This window comes from Mustela nigripes, chromosome 3 (genome assembly GCF_022355385.1).
Source record: "Mustela nigripes isolate SB6536 chromosome 3, MUSNIG.SB6536, whole genome shotgun sequence".
Taxonomy (NCBI): Eukaryota; Metazoa; Chordata; class Mammalia; order Carnivora; family Mustelidae; genus Mustela; species Mustela nigripes.
This window is the reverse complement of record NC_081559.1, coordinates 2956826-2972358: the sequence shown is the minus strand read 5'-3', so window position 1 is coordinate 2972358 and position 15533 is coordinate 2956826. Positions and strand designations below refer to the sequence as shown.

Genomic DNA, 15533 nt, shown 5'->3' with positions numbered 1-15533 from the left:
AAGCCAGTAACCCTCAGGAACACAGACATAGATCATTTTTTATTTAAATGGCAAACTGAATTCCTATATAAAATGGTTACTACATCATGACCAAAGGGGATTTATACCAGGAATGCAAGAAAGAATGTACCATTCAAAAGTCAAGAAATACATATTAACATAAAAAAGATTACCATAGCTAGATAATCCTAACAATAAATGCAGAAAAAACATCTGGTAATACCATTAGCACCATTCATGATAAAAATTCTCAGCAAACTAGCAATAGGAATTTCTTCAAACTAATGTTAACCTTAATGGTAAAAGACCAATAATTTTTCTATGATCGGAATAAATCAGCAATGTTCATTCTCATGATTGCTGTTAATGTTGCATTAGGGGGAGGGAAGAAATCCAAAGACTGTCAGAAAGAGAAAGGAAATTGCCTTTATTTGTGATGTCATGATTATGTATGTAGAAAATCGTAAGGATTATGTATATGTACAAAAAATTAGGATATTTTAGCAAAGTCTTAAGATCTAAAACTGATATACAAAAATCAACCATTTATACTTAGTGAATAATTGGAAGATGAAATTAATGCCACTTACAATTGGGTGAAAAGTATAAACAGGGATAAATGTAACAAAATATATGAAAGAACTACATTGTATATTGTATATTTGTATGAATAATACAAATTTGTATTATTTGTATGAATAATTCAAATTGTTACTGAGAAAATCTAAATAGAAATGTTTATGATATCAAAGACAATATTGTTAAGGTGTACTTCTCCCCAAAATGATGTATATATATTTCTAGGTATTCATTTAAGACAAATTGAAACATGTCACACACAAAAAGAGCACTTGCATAATAATGTCCACTGAAGCTTTATTCACAGCAGTCAAAGCTGAAAACAACTGAAATGTCCGTCTGTGGGCTTAATGGCTAAGCAAATTTGGGATCTCCATGAAATGGAATACTAGTTGACAATAAAAAAAGAACACAACAACATGGGTGAGTCTCAGAAATATGTTGAGCCAGATACAAAAGGCTGATCATATTTCTATGAAGTTTAAGAATGGAATATTAATTCCATGAATGGACACCATAAGTGATTTTCTTTGGGTAAGGGCTGCTTGGAAGGGGGCATGAAAGAATTTTCTGCATAATGGAAATGTACATCTTGATTAGAGTGTTGATTACATGGATATTTACACTTGTCAGAATTTGTTAAATTGTACTCTGTTATTTTACTCCAATCTTTACTTCAATAAAATATATGTAACAGTTTTTGAGGATATCCTGGGAGACCTAAATATCCTGGGAGCCCTGAAAAGGGCTGCCAGCTTGAAGCAGCCTAAAATTCTAGCTTTTAAAGTGGTGGGGCAGCATCCAAAGCACAGACTAGCCCATGTATGATTCCTGTGATAGGCATGTGGTTTCCTTTGTTCTCACCCTAGCCTGAATCAGCCCAAATTGAGTGGTCATATTTATCACCTACAGAAGAGCAAGAAGCCACCTTCTACCCACCATTGCCAGTTCAAGGGCTTTATCCATTTCTGACTTCCTTTGGGAACTTGGGGAGTGCTTTGGGTTGGAATAATGTCAATAAAAGAGAAATCAGTTTGGAAATGTGGAGGCCTTTTTCCTTAACAGTATTGTTCCTGAAGTAGTAGCTAAAGGGGTGGAGTGGGGAGAGGGATATATAGCTTTAACAAAAGAACTAGATTAAAGAGTGTAATAAGGGATAGAATATTACTAGTTTGAGCACATGACCAAATATCTTACTTGGTAAGATATTTATGTCATAACCTTCAGCTAGTTTAGCCGTAGGGCTTCTATGAATAATAGAAGACTGATGTTCTGTAGTTGCTCTTCACTGCAATTCACTGATTGTGTTTACCATCTCCTTCTTCCCAACTCATAGATGAAATGGCAAACAGGCATTATATCCCCTTGCAGAGGAAACTGACTCAGAGAGGTCACATGGCAACTAATCATGGAACTTCCATCCCTAATTCAGACTCCTCTTGGAGGAACAGTTGCTCCAACAATACCTTATCCAGTCATAGCTTATGTTTTTAAGTATTAAATGTCCTCTTAAATTTATAGAACCTCATTGAATTATATTCAAAACTTGAATTACAGAACTAGTTTTGAAGTGGATTCTTGCCAATAAAAGACCAACCTGCTTCCTTTCCAGGATCTTATTGCTTTGCTCATTGCCCCAGTCCTTGGCCTGGTCTCCATGAGCAGGGACATTATGGTCCAGAGCTTCCAGTTTCCCAAACAGACCACCACCCTAGGACTAGCTGTCAACTATGGCTTTCAGGTCCTGGGTAAAATGGCATTGATATATTCATGTCATTGGGTAATCAGTAACTAATCAAATTGCTCATCACATCCTCAGAGAAGATGCAGCTGCCCGTATAGAATGGCTTTGGTAAACTGCCCCACATTTTGCTTAATCGGATTTTAGTTCTGCCGTTTCTATCCCACAGAAGTCTCTTGAGGTTCATCGTATGTAAGGAAGTATGATCCTTAAAGGAAAGTCAGAACCAAAACCAAAAAATTTTTGCTACTAACGTTTATAGTAGCTATTCAAATACTTGATGGACATCTTAAAACACAATTATAATTAAAGAATAAGTTTTGTATAATTTTCATCTCCCTCTTTTAATAAGTTAGTTGGGTCACAACAGAAAATTTCAACAGTGTTATTAATACAAGTCAGTAGTTTAGCAGATCATACAATTAGCTTTCTTAGGATAGCATGTGGGATCAGATGTCCTAAGTTAATTTTAAGACTATGTCATTCATCTGTCTGGTTGGGAAGTTACTATGACTATCAGCTGAAGGCATAATACAATAAATGCTGGATACTAAACAAAGAACAAAGAATTTTAGCTCTTACCATTTTAAGAAATGTAAAATGTCTTAAAAATACAATTTTCAAAACGGAGCCAAGAAGTAAACCCATACTATTTGGTCAGTTAATCTATGACAACGGAGGCAAGAACATGCAATGGGGAAACTGGACAGTTACATGCAAAAGAATGAAAGTGTACCACTTTCTCACACCCTATACAGAAATAAACCCAAAATAGATTAAAGATTTAAATGTGAGACCTAAAAACCTAAAACTCCTAGAAGAAAACATAGGCAGTAATCTTTTTTTTTTTTTTTAAGATTTGTTTTTAGAGAGGGAGAGAGAGAGAGTGAAGGGGAGGGGCAAAGGGAGGGAGAGTCTTAAGCCGACTCTGCTGAGCACAAAACCCAACACAGGGGTTGACTGGACACTTAATCCCTGCACCACCCAGGTGTCCTTGCAGTAATCTCTTTGACATCAGCTGTAGAAACATTTTTTAGATAGGTCTTCAGACAAGGGAAACAAAAGCAAAACTAAACTATTGGGACTATATCAGAATAAAACGCTTTTGCACAGCAAAATACAAAGGCAACCTACTGAACGGGTGAAGATTTGCAAATAATATATCTGAAAAGGGGCTAACATCCAAAATAAAGAACTTCTATGAACCAACACAAACAATCTGATTTAAAAAATGGGCAAATGACCTGAAGAGACTTTTTTTTTCAAAGAAGACCTACACATGGCCAACAAACACATGAAATGATGCTCAACATCGTTAATCATCAGAGAAATGCATATTGAAACCATGAGATATCACCATATACCTCTCAGAATGGCTAATATCAAAAAATAAATACTAAATGTTGGTGAGGACGTGGAGAAAGAGGAACCCCTGTGTGCTGTTGGGAGTGCAAACTGGTGCAACCACTGTGGAAAACAACCTGATGGTTTATAAAAAAGTTAAAAATAGAAATATCACATGATCCAGTAATTTAGCCAAAGGATACAGAAACACTAATTTTGAAAGATATATGCACCCCTATGTTACTGCAGCATTATTTACAACAACCAAGATATGGAAGCAACCCAAGTCCATCAGTAGATGAATGAAAAAAGATGATGTGACATATGTGTACACACACAGACACAATGGAATACTATTCAGCCATAAGGAGAAATGAGATCTTGGCATTTGCATCAACATGGGTAGACCTAGAGGATATATGTTAAGTGAAATAAGTCAGAGAAGGGGAAGTACTGTATGATGTCACTTATGTGTGAAACCGAAAAACAAATGAACAAAGAAACAAAAAACAGACACTGAAAATCAAAGAACAAATTGGTGACTGCCTGAGGAAAGATGAAGGGAGGATGGGTGAAACAATAAAGGACATTAAGAGGTACAGACTTCTGGGGCGCCTGGGTGGCTCAGTGGGTTAAGCCTCTGCCTTTGGCTCAGGTCATGATCCCAGGGTCCTGGGATTGAGCCCCACATCAGGCTCTCTGCTTGGCAGGCAGCCTGCTTCCTCCTCTCTCTCTGCCTGCCTCTCCACCTACTTGTGATCTCTGCCTGTCAAACAAATTAAAAAAAAAATTTTTAATTTAAAAAAAGAGGTACAGACATCCAGTGATAAGTCATGGAGATGAAAAGTACAGCATAGGGGATGTAGTCATTAATATACACTTAATATACACATTAATCTAAGGTTATGATAAGCACCGAGTAATGTGTAGAATTACTGAATATGTTGTACACCTGAAACTGATATAACATTGTATGTTAATCACACTTCAATAAAAATACTGAAAATCCATTTCTTTTATACTTTATAATCTTAACACACAAAGAGTGGGGTGCCTGGGTGGCTCAGTCAGTTAAGTGCCTGCTTTGGCTTGGGTCCTGGGATTAGTCTTGCGTGAGGCTTCCTGCTCAGTGGGCAGTCTGCTTCTCTGCCTCTGTCCCTCCCCGACTTGAGCATACACACACACATTTTCTCTGTCAAATAAAATCTTAAAAAAAAAAAAAAATAGCTGCTAATGATGGACACCTGGGCTGCTCAGTCTGTTAAGCATCTGACTCTTGATTTTGGGTCAGGTTATGATCTCAGGATCGTTAAGATGCAGTCCCCTGTCTCCACTCAGTGCAGAGCCTGCTTGAGATATCTTTCCCTCTGCCCCTCCCCACACTTGTGCACCAGCTCTTTAAATATAAATAAGCAAACACAAAAGCAAATAAATAAGTAAATTTTTTAAAAAATGACTGGGAGGAAGATGGTGGAGGAGTAGGAGACTTAAATATCATCAGGTCCCAGGAGTTCAGCTAGATACTTACCAAACCATCCTGAACACCTACAAACCCGAGATCAAAGAGAAGAAATGGAACAATTTTAGGAACAGAAAAGCGACTATCTTCCAGAAGGTAGGACATGTGGAGAAGTGAATCTGAGCTGACCTATGGGAAAAGAGACAGCAGGAGGAGGGGCCGGCTCCCTGCAAGTGGTGGAGCAGCAGAGCACAAAATTGGAACTTTTAGAAGTCTGCTCCACTAAGGGATATCGCTCCAGAGGTGAAGCGGGGGTTGGAGCCCTCTCGGGGACAGTGATCTCAGGTCCTTCGTGGTGACAGAATGACCAAGTTGCTTGAGTGTGGCAGAGCTCCCACGTATCAGAGTGGGGAAGCCGGTTGCAGAGACTGAGCAGAGGAGTGGGCTCTCAGCTCAGAGTTGCCATAAACTGTGATCCCTGGCACAGTTGGGCCACTACTATTTGAGCAGGGATCCAAGTGGCAGATCTGGGAGACTCACCTTCCTCCCCCAGGAGGAGAAGCATGGGAGCATGCTACGGGAATCTGCTGGGTTTAGAGACTCCAAATGGGGCCATGTACCAGAAATAGAAATGCTTGGTCAGGCTGGATGAACATGAGGTGCGGCAGGAGACCAGGGAAAAAGTGATTAACTGCTTTTCTCTGAGGGTGCACTGAGGAGTGGGGTCCCAAGCTCTCAGTTCCTCTAGGCCAGAGATTGGCAGGCCACCATCTTCATTCCTGCCCTCCAAAGCTATATGGAAAGTGGTCAGGGAACAAAAGCTCCCGAGACCAAAACCGAGCAGATCACTTAGCCTGGCCCCTGGCAAGGGCAGTGCAATTCTGCCTTGGGCAAAGACATTTGAGAATCACTGCAACAGGCCCCTCCCAAAGATAATCAAGAAGAACATCCAGCCAAGACCAGGTTCACAGATCAATGAGCACTGGAAAACTTCAAAGCTATGGGTACATACCACATAGAATTCATGGCTTTTATTTTCCATGATTCTTCAGTCTTTCAAAGTTAATTTTTTTTAGTTTTATTATTTTTATTCTATTTTTATATTTTTCCTCTTTCCTATTTTAATGTTTTTTTTAACTATTTTATCAATACCTTTAAAAACATTTAAAAATTTTCATTGTTATAGTCATATTCTATCCCTTCATTGTATTTGACCATATTTTTTGTAGACATATAGGTTTTTCTTTCTTTAAAATTTTGGGATATACTTTCTTCTAATAAATCAAAATATACCCTAAATCTATGCATGGCTTTATTGTAGTCTCCAGCATGATCATTCTTTTCTTTGTTTTTATTTTTTCAAACAACTACACAAGATTCTTTTTCTTAGAATCTTTTAAAATTTTCATCCTTACAGTCATATTTCATCCCTTCATCATGTTTACCCTTATTTTTGTATGTATGTAAGTTTTTCTTTCTTTAAAATTTTGAGAGGCAGTTTCTTCTACTAGACCAAAATACACCCAAAATAAAGTGCGTAGCTCTGTTCTATTCACCAGTGAAATACAGTGTAATACACACACATGCATGTGTGTGTGTGTGTGTGTTTTCTTTTTCTCCCTCCTTTCTTTTCCCCAGTTTTGGGTCTCTTCTGATTTAGTTACAGTATATTTTTTTGGGTCGTTGCTACCCTTTACTATTTAGTCCTCTCATTCATCTATTATCTGGATAAAATGACTAGGCAGAAAAACTCACCTAAAACAAAAACAAAAACAAAAACAAAAAAAAAAACAAGAGGCTAGGGACCTAATCAATACAGACATTAGTAATATGTCAGAACTAGAGTTCAGAGAAATGATTATCAAGGTGCTACCTGCACTCAAAGAAAGCATGGAAGATACTAGAGAATCCCTTTTTGGAGAAATAAAAGAACTAAAATCTAAGTTGAAATTAAAAAAGATATTAATGAGGAGCAATAACAAATGGAGGCTCTTACTGCTAGGATAAATGAGGCAGAAGAGAGAATTAGTGATATAAAGAAACAAATGGTGGAGAATAAAGAAGCTGAGAAAAAGAGACAACTACTGGACCATGGGGGAGAATTCGAGAGAAAAGTGATACCATAAGATGAAACAATATTAGAATAATTGAGATCTCAGCAGAAAAACGGGGTGGAGGCAGAAGGTATAATGGAGTAAATTATAGCGGAGAATTTCCCTAATTTGGTGAAAGGAAAAAGCATCAAAATCCAGGAGGCACAGAAAACCCCCCTCAAAATCGAGCACTAAATGAGAAAAATATGCAGCCAAGGATACTATATCCAGCTAGACTGTCCTCGAAAATAGAAGGAGAGATAAAAATCTTCCAGGACAAACAAAAATGAAAAGAATTTGTAAAACACCAAACCAGCCCTACAGGAAATATTGAAAGGGTCCTCTAAGCAAAGAGAGAGCCTCAGAGTAACAGACCAGAAAGGAACAGAGACAATATACAGTAACAGTCACCATACAGGCAATACAATGGCACTAAATTCATATCTTTGAATAGTTACTTTGAATATAAATGGGCTAAATACCCCAATTAAAAGACACAGGGTATTAGAATAGATTTAAAAAAAAAAAAAAGACCCACCAATATGCTATCTGCAAGAAACTCATTTTAGACCCAAAGATACCTCCAGATTTAAAGTGAGGGGTGGAAAAACAATTTACCATGCTAATGGACATCAAAAGAAAGCTGGGGTGGCAATCCTTATAGCAGATCAATTAGATTTTAAGCCAAAAACTATAATAAGAGATGAGGAAGGACACTATATCATACTTAAAGGGTCTGTCCAACAAGATCTAACAATTTTAAATATCTATGCCCCTAACATGGGAGCAGCCAACTATATAAACCAGGTAATAACAAAATCAAAGAAACACATCAACAATAATACAATAATAGTAGGGGACCTTAACACTCCCCTCATTGAAATGGATAGGTCATCCAAGCAAAAGATCAACAAAGAAATAAAGGCTTTAAATGACACACTGGACCAGATGGACATCACAGACATATTTAGAACATTCCATCCCAAAGCAACAGAATACACATTCTTCTCTAGTGCACATGGAACATTCTCCAGAATGGATCACATCCTGGGTCTCAAATCAGGTCTCAACTGGTACCAAAATATTGGGATCATTCCCTGCACATTTTCAGACCACAATGCTTCGCAATTAGAACTCAACCACAAGAGGAAATTTGGAAAGAACTCAAATACATATAGGCTAAAGAGCATCCTACTAGTGAATGAATGTGTCAATGAGGAAATTAAAGAATTTTAAAAATTCATGGAAACAAATGAAGATGAAAACACAACTGTTCAAAATCTTTGGGATATAGCAAAGGCAGTCCTGAGAGGAAAGCATATAACAATACAAGCCTTTCTCAAGAAACAAGTAAGTCTGAAGTACACAACCTATAGGAGCTGGAGAAAGAACAGCAAAGAAAGCCTAGACCCAACAGGAAAAGAGAAATAATAAAGATCAGAGCAGAAATCAATGAAATAGAAACCAAAAGAACAATAGAACAAATCAATAAAACTAGGAGCTGGTTCTCTGAAAGAATTAATAAGATTGATAAACCCCTAGCCAGACTTATCGAAAAGAAAAGAGAAATGACCAAAATTAATAAAACCATGAGTGAAAGAAGAGAGATCAAAACCAACACCAAAGAAATACAAACAATTATAAGAACATATTATGAACAACTATACACCAGCAAATTTGACAATCTGGAAGAAATGGATGCATTCCTAGAGATATGTAAACTACCACAACTGAACCCAGAAGAAATAGAAAACCTGAACAGACCCATAACCATTAAGGAGATTGAAGTGGTCGTCAAATATCTGGCAACAAAAAATACCCAGGGCCAGACAGCTTCCCAGGGGAATTTTACCAAACATTTAAAGAATTAATACCTGTTCTGAAAATGTTCCAAAAAAAAAATAATAATGGAAGGAACACTTCCAAACTCATTTTATGAGGCCAGCATTACCTTGATCCCAAAACCAGACAAGACCCAATCAAAAAGAATTATAGGTTGGGGCACCTGGGTGGCTCAGTGGGTTAAAGCCTCTGCTTTTGGCTCAGGTCGTGGTCCTGGGGTCCTGGGATCAAGCCCCGCATCAGGCTTTCTGCTCAGCAGGGAGCCTGCTTCCCTTCCTCTCTCTGCCTGCCTCTCTGCCTACTTGTGATCTATCTGTCAAATAAATAAATAAAATCTTAAAAAAAAAAAAACAAAAACAATTATAGGTCAATATCCTTGATGAACATGGGTGCAAAAATTCTCACCAAAATACTAGCCAATAGTATCCAACAGTACATTAAAAGGATTATTCTCCATGACAAAGCAGGATCTATTCCTGGGCTGCAAGTTTGGCTCAACATCTGCAAACCAATCAATGTGATACAATACATTAATATAAAAGATAAAGAACCACATGATACTCTCAATAGATGCTGAAAAAGCATTTGACAAAGTACAGCATCCTTTCCTGATCAAAACTCTTCACAGTGTAGGGATAGAGGTACATACCTCCATATCATTAAAGATACATACCTCAATATCATTAAAGCCATCTATGAGAAACCCACAGCAAATATAATTCTCAATGGGGAAAAACTGATAGCTTTTGCCCTAAGGTCAGGAGCACAGCAGGGCTGTCCACTATCACCACTGCTATTCAACATCCTACTAGAAGCCCTAGCCTCAGCAATCAGACACCAAATGGAAATAAAAGGCATCTGAATTGGCAAAGAAGTCAAAATCTCACTCTCTGCAGATGGTATGATACTTTATGTGGAAAACCTAAAAGACTCCACTCCAAAACTGCTAGAACTTACACAGGAATTCAGTAAAGTGTCGGGATATAAAATCTATGCACAGAAATCAGTTGCATCTTTATACACCAACAGCAAGACAGAAGAAAGAGAAATTAAGGAGTCAATCCCATTTACAAATGCACCCAAAACCGTAAGATACCTAGGAATAAACCTCAAAGAGGCAAACAATCTGTACTCAGAAAATGTTAACATACTCACCAAAGAAACTGAGGAAGACATAAAGAATTGGAAAAACATTCCACGCTCATGGATTGGAAGAACAAATATTGTGAAAATGTCTATGCTACTTAAAGCAATCTATACATATAACGCAATCCCTATCAAAACACCTTCAGCTTTTTTTCAAAGAAATGGAACAAGTAATCCTAAAATTTATATGGAACCAGAAAAGACTTCAAATAGCCAGAGGAATGTTGAAAAAGAAAACCAAAGTGGGTTGCATCACAATTTTAGACTTCAAGCTCTATTACAAAGCTGTCATCATCAAGACAGGATGGTACTGGCAGAAAAACAGACACAACAATTAATGGAACAGAATAGAGAGCCCAGAAATAGACCCTCAACTCTATGATCAACTAATCTTTGTCAAAGCAGGAAACAATGTCCAATGGGAAAAAGACAGTCTCTTCAACAAATGGTGTTGGGAAAATTGGACAGCCACATGCAGAAAAATTAAACTGGACCATTTCCTTATACCACACACAAAAATAGAGTCAAAATGGATGAAAGACCTCAATGTGAGAGAGGAATCCCTCAAAATCCTTGAGGAGAACAGTCAGCAACCTCTTTGGCCTCAGCCCCAGCAACTTCTTCCTAGAAACATCACCAAAGGCAAAGGAAGCAAGGGCAAAAACTACTGGGACTTTATCAAGATCAATATCAAGAACTATTGGGACTTTATCAAGATCAAAAACTTTTGCACAGCAAAGGATACATTCAACAAAACCAAAAGACAACTGACAGAATGGAAGAGGATATTTGCAAACAATGTATCAGATAAAGGGCTAGTATCCAAAATCTATAAAGAACTTATGAAACTCAACACCCAAAGAACAAATAATCCAATCAAGAAATGGGCAGGGGACATGAACAGACATTTCTGCAAAGAAGACATCCAGATGACCAGCAGACACATGAAAAAGTGCTCCACATTACTTGGCATCAGGGAAATACAAATCAAAACCGCAATGAGATATCACCTCACACCAGTCAGAATGGCTAAAATTAACAAGTCAGGAAATGACAGATGCTGGCAATGACACAGAGAAAGGGGATGCCTCCTACGCTCTTGGTGGGAATGCAAGCTGGTGTGGCAACTCTGGAAAACAGTATGGAGGTTCCTCAAAAAGTTGAAAATAGAGCTACCTTATGATCCAGCAATCACATTACTGGATATTTACCCTAAAGATACAGATGTAGTGATCCGAAGGGGCACGTGCACCCGAATGTTTATAGCAGCAATGTCCATAATAGCCAAACTATGGAAAGAACCTAAATGCCCATCAACAGATGAATGGATAAAGATGTGGTATATATACACAATGGAATACTATGCAGCCATCAAACACCCTGAAATCCTGCTGTTTGCAATGATGTAGATGGAACTAGAGGGTATTATACTAAGTGAAACAAGTCAGTCAGAGAAAGATGATATCCTATATCTCTGATATGAGGAGTCTGAGCAGCAGGGCAAGGGTTCGTGGTGGGTAGGGAGGGAAAAATGAAAGAAGATGGAAACAGGGAGGGAGACAAACCATAGAGACTCTTAATCTCAGGAAACAAAGTGAGGGTCCTGGGGGGTTTGGGGGAAGAATAGGGCGGCTGGGTTATGGACATTAGGAAAGGTATATGCTATGGTGAGTGCTGTGAATTGTGTAAGACTGATGATTCACAGACCTGTACACCTGAAGTAAATAATACATTATGTGTTAATATAAAATAAAAAGATGCTGAGCAACTTAAAAAAAATCTTAAAAAAAAAAAAAAAAAACTGTGAGAACATTCCTTAATCACCTAGCCAGTATTTAATGAGTGTCTATTATGTGTTCAGGACCAATGTCTGTAAGTGCTTCCAAACTTACTGAACAAAATAGAGTAAGAACAAGATGATAACTTTCTCAGGCTATAAGTGGTATAGATTTCCAGAGAAGGTCCTTAATTTGTTTATCCTTGCCTTAATAGGTGATACGACCTTTTTTTGTTCATGCCTCTGGCAGCTAAATAAAATGTGAGGATGACTTCCCCCCCCATCATACCCTCCACTTTACCCCCCAAATCCCAAAACACACACACACACACCCACCACAGGCATACATAAATAAAAGAAAGCTCTTTTTACTTGGTTCCCTCAATGTTACTTAGGAGCCCCAAAGCACTAAGTATAGGGTGTGTGTTAGGCCACAATTCTGGCACTTTCCTTAGGACTAGGTCTGGCCACTACTGGGTCTTCTGTTGATCCTTCAAACAAAAGATTTAAGTTACTGCAGCCCATCACTCTGTGTTGCTTGCTTCAGCACTATGGTGTCCATCCTGAATGCAATGTCATCAAATTTAGCCTGGTGAGTGAACTTCTTGGGAATGTGCCAGGGAAGGTGTCAAAAAAGCCATAACTTGAATATGAGTTAGGTCCAAACACAAAGCTCTAGCCAAAAACTAACTTCTAAAATATGCTCTGGAAAGGAGTACGCGTATAAGTCCCTGAAAGCCTATCTTAAATACTAGATGAACAGAAGTGGTTGTTACTGTTGTCCTGCTTTGTATCATATTCTAAGCCTCTAAGCAGATTTCTAAGGTGTTTTATATCTCAAGTTGATTTAAAATGAACCCTAGTCCTGAATTAATGCAAATCTCTGTATCATTAAAAAATGATACTCTCTAAGAAGCCTTATGCATATATATACACTATTTTTCAAATTTTAATGCAGATGCAATTAATAAATAATTCATTAAAAACATAAGAATTCATTAAAAAATAATGGAGTTCCTAACAATATTTGTCATTATTTGTCCTTATAAGAAAGACCTCTTTCTTACAAGGAGTCCATGAAAATCGGACTTTGAACAGAGGTCTTTGTCCTGGTAATATTGAGAATCAGTGACTTAGACTTTAAACTGATAACAGGATCATATGATACCAGTTCAAGTGGCAAACAGAATAAACTCTACTACTCACACAAAGAAGTAAAAGCTGGAAATACAGTAAATATGATTTTGGCTGGTGTGGAGGTTACGTGAAGAGCACTACGGTATGGTCTTTGGTCCATCCTCGGGCACACAGACCGCACGCAGTGTGCGGCCCCTCGCCTGCAGGGCAGTGTCAGGATGGCTCTTCACGAGGTCACACTTAGGTCCAATGTTCTCAGTGGAGAGCAGGGAGAGCGATGCTGTTAAGTGAAAGGCTGATGTCTGAGATTCTCGTGAACCTGAGGAGAGCCGTGTGGTAGGACTTCGTCTGTGAGCAGCGACCTGGGTCAGACGTCATCACACAAGGTAAGCTTCTCTATAGACAACCTCTAGAGTTGCCAGGGAGCATGCAAGATGTTCAGTAAGTGTCACTTCCTTTCCTTCTTAGATTGTCCCCTAGAACTAATAGGATCACATTACTTTCAGAGCTTTAGTCACTACTTTAAGATTAAAGGAAAGAGAATATAATCTAAGAATGCTGATAATGACTGTAGTTTTGAATCACTACAGTCATGTGGCAGACCGAAGGCACATATCAGTGCTTCATCGCAGTTACCTCGTCCTGCAGGTGGAGAAGAGAACGGGCGTTTCTCCCGGCCCTTCTGAGCCTGACTCTGGGTGCATGTGTGGCTTCACCTAACCAACCCTATTTATGACTGGGAGCACTGAACTTCGCTTTGCAGTAATTCTTCCAGTACTGGAAGTATAAGCCCTTGCAGGAAAATGGAGAGTAGCTTCTGACCAATTGGCTGAAAGAAAACTAGGTGAAGAAGTGATCTAGATCACCACTAAGAATGTAAAACTTTTAAACTTGATATACTAAACTCATTTCTTAGTTATGTCATGCCTTCCCTAAATGACACAGCTGTACTCGTGATGCATGAATTAAGCTAAAGTCTGCAAAATTCTGAAGCCAGTTCCTTAAGCCACTGTTGTTAAATAAAGGTGGGGTGGGGGTATGAAGAACCAGGTAGCAATGGCAAAGTATGTTCTTTGGTTTGTTACAGCTGGACTAGTCTGTAGATCCTGTAGCTGAAACTAGGAATCTGAGCTTGAATCACAACATGAAACCCAAACTAAATGTTCAGTCCTAAACTCACTGCGATCAGAAAATCCTGATCCCATCCTCCTTGTATGCTAAGTCAGTTATCCCACAGACTCGACCTCACACTGACTTATAGAATGTTTTCTTTGTAAAAAGGGTTTGCTCGTTTCCTCCCTTCTCCCTGGTATTACTACATACAGATTTTTTCCTTTTAAAAACTAACCCTTTCCTGAGTGTCCGCCTCAAGTACACTTGTTGTATAAAGGCCATTTCACCACCTGATGTTACTCTACCAGGCTCTTGGGCTTCCAGGCTATAGTTACCTCCATCGCTGCACTTTCCCATTCTGCCTTATTTCCAAGTCTGTGCCCAGGCCAGATGGACTCTTGAAGGCGGGACATGGCCCCAGCACTTCTGTGCTTTCTAAAAGGAGACGGGTAATAAGCCATTATTATTCATCTTTGCATCCCACTTCTACGTGCATAGCATAATGAAGGGCTTCCGTGAATGTTAATTGATTTAAATAATTTAACTCTACATGTTTGAAAGAAATTTCTTTAGAGGCATACCTCAGAGATACTGCAGGTTCAACTCCAGACCACTATTAAAACAAATATCACAATAAAGCAAGTGCAAAGAATGTTTTGGTTTCCCTGTACATGTGAGTTATGTTGATAGTATACTGTAGTTTACTAAGTATGCAACTGCTTTCTGCCTAAAAAAAACCCAATGGACATAACTTAAATTAAAAAATACTTTGTTAAAAACTGCTAACTACCATCTGAGCTTTCAGCGAATCGTAATCACTGAGCACAGATCACCATAACCAAAAATAATGACAAGTTCGAAATATTGTGAAAATTACCAAATGTGAAAGAAACATGATGTGAACAAATGCTGTTGGGAAAACGGCGCAGATAGACTAGCTCAACACAGGGTTGCTCAAGCCTGCAATTCGTAAACAATGCAGCATCTACAAAGTGCAGTAAAGGGAAGCACCATCAAACAAGGCATGCCTGTGTGCTTATAGAAAGAGCAACAGAGTACATGCGACTGTGAGTTACAAACAACAGTCAAGCATCTGAGCTTTCCGGAGTAAATTACCCACCTATCTCTGTTTCGTTTGGGGTTTCTTTCTTCCTTCTTTTTTTTTTTTTTTTTTTTTTTGAGATTATTTTGGTTTCGAGCATAGGAGAGGTGCAAAGGGTGGGGGAGGGAGGTACAAAGAAGCAGACTCCCTGCTGAGCAGAGACCCTCATGCAGGGCCCTATCCCAAGACCTTGGGATCAC

General features: G+C 38.5%; 2 protein-coding genes across 8 annotated transcripts in view; one reads left to right on the top strand and one right to left on the bottom strand.

Moving 5' to 3' along the window:
• Positions 1–15533, top strand: part of HIBCH (3-hydroxyisobutyryl-CoA hydrolase) — a 142932-nt gene that overhangs the window by 103779 nt on the left and 23620 nt on the right. The window lies entirely within an intron of this gene.
• C3H2orf88 (chromosome 3 C2orf88 homolog) overlaps positions 1–15533 on the bottom strand; it is a 41295-nt gene that overhangs the window by 10566 nt on the left and 15196 nt on the right. The gene's annotated exons all lie outside the window — the stretch shown is intronic.